The sequence below is a fragment of the Saccopteryx bilineata genome, chromosome 1 (assembly GCF_036850765.1).
Source record: "Saccopteryx bilineata isolate mSacBil1 chromosome 1, mSacBil1_pri_phased_curated, whole genome shotgun sequence".
Taxonomy (NCBI): Eukaryota; Metazoa; Chordata; class Mammalia; order Chiroptera; family Emballonuridae; genus Saccopteryx; species Saccopteryx bilineata.
The window spans coordinates 39540520-39546923 of NC_089490.1; positions in this window are offsets into that span (position 1 = coordinate 39540520).

Sequence of the window (6404 nt, forward strand, 5' to 3'; positions counted from 1 at the left end):
AGTGAGAGAGAGAGAGAGAGAAGGGGGAGGAGCTGGAAGCATCAACTCCCATATGTGCCTTGACCAGGCAAGCCCAGGGTTTCGAACCGGCGACCTCAGCATTTCCAGGTCGACGCTTTATCCACTGCGCCACCACAGGTCAGGGCGAAATTTTTTAAATTATAAACAGTGTTAAAGCATTTTGAATCTGTGTCACTATAATAATTGCACGATATGTTAAAATGCCACTATAGCATATAATACTTAAATATTTAGTAGTTAATCTATATGTGACTTTCTCATATAAGATTAGACTGTAGGCCTGACCTGTGGTGGTGCAGTGGATAAAGCATCGACCTGGAAATGCTGAGGTCGCCGGTTCAAAACCCTGGGCTTGCCTGGTCAAGGCACATATGGGAGTTGATGCTTCCAGCTCCTCCCCCCTTCTCTCTCTCCCTCTCTGTCTCTCTCTCCTCTCTCTCCCTCTCTGTCTCTCTCCTCTATAAAAAATGAATAAATAAAATAAAAAATAAAAATAAAATAGAATGTTTAAAAAAAAAGATTAGACTGTACTGAATAAAAGATCAAGGCTTTACTCATTTTGATATCCCCCAAAATAAGGACAATGATTGACTTTGAAAATGTGCTGAATAAAACTTTTCTCAATGAAGCAATACAATATTTTTGGTTCTAGTGGCTGTAAGTAATCATTTATTGTGTTGCCTGTGCAGTTGTTCCATCAAACATCTTTTCTTTTATCCTCATACCTATAACAAATTTCTTCTAATCCTAAATACTGTCCATCTCATTCTAAGCACATATTATCTTAATAAATAGTTATTAACTAAGTGTCTTGCCTTTATATCACTTTTTAATGGGAGAGATGCTTGCTTTATGAAATCTACTATTGTAATTATTTGTCCACAGATGATCCCAGGATGTGCAGTAACTCCCCAAGTGTGAGAAGCCTGGAAAAAGTTTGCTGATAGAGAATTATGAGTCATATTAGTAAGATAAAGAGAAGAGTAAGAAGGCAAGAATGAAGGAAAACAAAGCAAATTGTAGTGATATAATTATTCAGGTCACAAAATGTCTCTATTCTAAAGAGAATGCACATTCTCTTTCTATAATTCCATCAGCTTCATATTACAGTTATTTTTCAAAAAGATCCCATGATTTTTCACTACAGGTCCTTTGACACAACTTTCAACCCTCTTGCTTTCTAGGAGAAAGATCAAGCTAGGAAATACCCCTGCATTAACCCACTACTACAACCTGCATTATCCACTATTACAACCAGGTTACTTGTCTGGTAGTAAAAATCCACTTATTTACTTATGATTTGCATCAATGTATATTCATGTTCTCCTGTATTTTCTAAGTGCTTCAGAAACTTCCTATGTGCTTTGAGTTTGCTTCTTTGCCTATTCTGTCCTGCAGAACATTTGGAGATTTGCCACTTTCCTCAAAACTTTTCTGGTATTTGTCATCAACCTCAGAAAAATATTAAAGAAAACTATATGTGGAATAAAATAGAATACCTTAGGTCTCTTTCACCCATTAGTAATGACTTCCCTCAACACTTTTTTTTTTTTTTTTTTTTTTTTTTTACAGAGGCAGAGATAGACAGGGACAGACAGGAACGGAGAGAGATGAGAAGCATCAATCATCAGTTTCTCGTTGCGCGTTGCGACTTCTTAGTTGTTCATTGATTGCTTTCTCACATGTGCCTTGACCGTGGGCCTTCAGCAGACTGAGTGAGCTCTTTGCTCAAGCCAGCTGAGCCCGTGCTCAAGCTGGCGACCTCGGGGTCTCGAACCTGGGTCCTTCCGCATCCCAGTCCGACGCTCTATCCACTGCGCCACCACCTGGTCAGGCCCTCAACACTTTTTATACTTAACATTTTTCTAAATTTTAACAAAGAAACAATAGTAAATGTGGGCTCTTGTAACACAGAAGATATTTTGCAAATCAAAATGTAACACTTCTCAATTATTTTAAGTGAAATAACTACTTGAAAGAGAGAGAGAGAGAGAGAGGAACAAACAGGAAGAGAGATGAGAAGCATCAATTCATAGTTGCAGCACCTTAGTTGTTCTATGATTGCTTTCTTATATGTTTCTTGAATGGGGGGCTTCAGCTGAGCCAGTGGCCCCTTGCTCAAGCCAGCAATGTTGAGCTTCAAGGTAAGTGATCTTTGGGTTCAGGCAAGCGATCATGGGATCATGTCTATGATCCCACGCTCAAGCTGGCGACCCTGTGCTCAAGCTGATGAACCTGCCCTCAAGCCCATGACCTCAGCATTTATGACCTAGATCCTCAGCCTCCTAGCCTAATGCTTTATTCTCTGTGCCACTTCCTAATTAGGTGGTACTATGGCATTTTTATGATTCGAAATTGTGAGGTCAACTGATTTGATTCAAAGTATGTAAATTTTTTTGTAATGCTTATTATAAAGTTACCTCAGTTTTTCTTTGAGAAATTGAAGATGACAGTTTATATACATAGAGCAGCAAGTTTCAACCAGTGTGTTCTGTCTACAAGAAGTTTTAAAACATTCAATACCTGATTATTTATTCAGGGGCACTGACCTCTTTTCGATTATCAAATAAAAGAAAATTATAATATCCAATACAGCAATGACAATCTGGTATAAATGAATCAAAATTATACCTATATTTTTGTCAGATCAGCAAAATATAAATAAATAAGTAACAATTTTTGGTGTGCTAGAGAATTTTAGTAATTAGTTTATGTGTGCCATAAGATGAAGAAGGTTGACAATCACTGCTCTAGAATTTTCAAAACATTTTTTCACATTTAAAGATGTTGGCTACTCAGCCCTGGCTGGTTGGCTCAGTGGTAGAGCGTCGGCCTGGCGTGCAAGGGGTCACGGGTTCGATTCCCAGCCAGGGCACACAGGAGAAGTGCCCATCTGCTTCTCCACCCCTCCTCCTCTCCTTCCTCTCTGTCTCTCTCTTCCCCTCCCGCAGCGAGGCTCCATTGGAGCAAAGATAGCCCGGGCGCTGGGGATGGCTCCTTGGCCTCTGCCCCAGGCGCTAGAGTGGCTCTGGTCATGGCAGAGTGATGCCCCGGAGGGGCAGAGCATAGCCCACTGGTGGGCAGAGTGTGCCCCCTGGTGGGCGTGCTGGGTGGATCCCAGTCAGGCGCATGCGGGAGTCTGTCTGACTGTCTCTCCCCGTTTCCAGCTTCGGAAAAATACAAAAAAAAAAAAAAAAAAAAAGATGTTGGCTACTCAAAAATACATGTTAACATTTATTCTAACTTCTTTGACATTAATAAGGTTCTAAAGAAAGGTATAACTTCACATTTTAGAAATATATAGCATTCTAATAAGAAAAAAGAGGAAGAAATCTAGAACTAAAAAGTTGAATCTGAATGTTAATTCATTACTGAAACCAATATAGCTAGTAAATCTATAGGTTTGCAAATGCTGAGGATTAATGGAAATTCATGGGGATGGGTTTGATGTGTAAGCATTTTGTAAATGAAATACAAATCACTGTGATTCATTGTGCTATCTATAAAATATTTTGATTTTCCAATTTCATAGGGATGTAAAAGGATTCATAAAGGCCTATAAAATGTTTTGAATGTTCTACAGGCAGAAAGTATTACTATTCAACTTCACAAGACATTCCACATAGCGGGCATTGAATAGAAACATATTTTGGAGGCATCATCATTCCTGGCTGCTTCCATGGTTGGGGAAAATTGTTTAATATTTTTGTGCATAGCTTTTTTTCTGATCAATAAAATAAGAGTAGAACAAAGAGCTTCTTGACTATCTCATAAAAAGTGCCCTGTACAATACTGTAGCTGATTTGAGCTTTAGGAAATCCAAGGATTTGCTTGCTGTCCCTGGAGCAAAATGTTTGAAATTTTAGTAAGCAGGAAATATTCAAAATTCAATAATATTCTCCCTGCACACAGAGCAATAGTTGTTCTCTTTTAAGATACTCTAAATTGTTCCCCTTTGTTATATAGTAGGTTTAGGGTTTTCTTTAGAAATCCTCAACCTCATATAGTAAAATAGTTAAAAATCTGTGAAAGTCATTATAGCATCTGTGGAAAAGGGAAGGTTTTTCTTTTAGCTCCTACATTCTATCTCCCCCCACCCATCTGCTGGTAGAAATTGATTATCAGACACTAAAACATTTTAAGTACTAGAAGGATTAAAATAACACAAAATTATTCTTAAGCCCTGACCAGTAGCTCAGTGAATAAAACGCTGGCCTGGCATATGGGTGTCCAGGGTTCAATTCCTGGTCAGGGCACACAGATGAAGTGTCCATCTGCTTCTTACCCCCTTCTCTATTCCTTCTCTCCCTCCCACAACCAATGTCTCCTTGATTGGTTCATGTGTGGTCCTATGTCACTGAGGATAATTCGATTGGTCTGAGCAGTCATTCTCAGGCACTAGAAATAGCTCGGTAATAGAGCATCAGCCCTAGACAAGATAGCCATGTGGATTCCAGTTGGGGTGCATGTGGTGTCTGCCTCACTGTCCCCCTCCTCTCACCTAAAACAAATATTCTAAAATACATCCTTGAATGAAAAAGCAAAGTGAGAAAGAAGAGAGAGCAGGCTAGCTGTTGCTGTGTTACAAATTATCTCCAAATTCACTGGCTTAAAACAGCATTCATTTTGTTCACTGATCTGAAGATCAGTGTACTTTAGCAGATATATGCTGGCCTTATCTGGACTTACCTGGTCTTTGTGCCAAGACTTAGCTGGGGTGCAAGTATAAACCATGAGTCTTTTATGTTCATTTATTCAGTGGGGTAGCTAAAACATGTTTCTGTCATTACAATATTTGGGAAGAAGAGAGCAAGTGTAAACATACAATTTTTTCTAAGGCCTACCCTCAGAATTGGCACAGTCTTAACTTTAGCCCACATATCTTAGGTCAAAGTAAGTCTCAGGGATGAACATAAAATCAAACAGTAAAAAATATATATTTATGAAATAGATGAGAATTCTGGGTAACAGATAAAGAGATAGAATTAACTCAGTTGTCACAGACTCCAAACATAATAATTAGAACAATAGAAGAATACATAGTATTGTTGTTATTGCGATTTCTATTACTATTGTCTTTACAGTTATGCCCGTTGCAACACACACATACACAATAGTAATGAGAGGTGACTAACACAAAACATAGATACTAAAATTTCTTTCCCACTCTCCTTATCACGCTAAAATGTCTCTCAAAAATAAACATATTTCTTTGAATAATGCTGGGGGGGTATGTAAATTTTACCTTTGTCTTGAATTATAGACTAACAAGTAGTTTAACTAGGAAATGTAACAAGTGCTTTCTTAGTTGGGGATCACAGCTTTGCAACTACTTAGCATGAAAATCCTCCCTCCCAAATCAGAATGTGAGCCTTTGTGATAATCCTCCAAAGAGTGGACTTTTGATGAAGATATTCAGACATTTTTAACATAAGATACCTCATCTGAATGGGGCTTGGTAAGTGTAAAGCCAGTAGCCACGGCCAACATCATAGCCGCCTGGCCCATGCAGGTTCGCATTAGATTTGGACATATGGTAAAGAAACAATGGAGCCAAGAACTGGTGGGCCATTAGCTATAATCCTAGCTTGTACCTGGCAGGCAAGTGAAACCACACACTGGGCTCCAACACCCACTCATTCAGTGCTCACAAAGCTGCTGGATAATCCAAGTTTCCTAGAATCTAAGGTTTCTAGCTCACCAGACTTATTCACCTCTGTTCTCCATCTCCTCTCTGCACAAACTCTGCACAAACTGGCTTCTCCCTCAGCACTCTGCCATCTTGGCTGCTTCCACTGGTCTCCTCCATGTGGCCTTTCTCTGCTCTCATACAGCATGAGTTCCTCCTAGAACATAATCACTCTTCTCTCAAACAATGTAATCTCTCTTTTGTAAAAACTTTTGGTGCGAAAGCCCTCCCTCAACACACATTAATACAATCGTGCCTATCCCAAGCAAGAAGGGCAATTAATACTATCACCTGGGTGATGAGCTTCCAAGTGGGCAGCATCATCTTTAACAAAGTGAGCATAATATATTTTATCTGCTCAACAGTAAGATGATGGGTTGCGTGTAAATCTGGCAGGAGAGACGATAAATTCTAGTAAGGGATTTCTCCACTGGCTCTTAACTGCCTAATTCTTAATTAGGCAGGCCTCCTGCCCCAAGTTAAAAAAAAAACAACAAAAAACATTATTTGAACACAACATTAGTAAATTTACACTTCATGGGAGGTTTTATTAAATATTTTAGGGGTCAAACCAGTGTGTTCCAAGTGTAAAATGTGTGTTAAATTTGCTTACTTATACTTTGCCTAATTGTTGTGTTGGCGCCGGGCAGTACCTTGTGTGTATAGTCTATGGAAGGCTGCGGTGCTTTCCCTC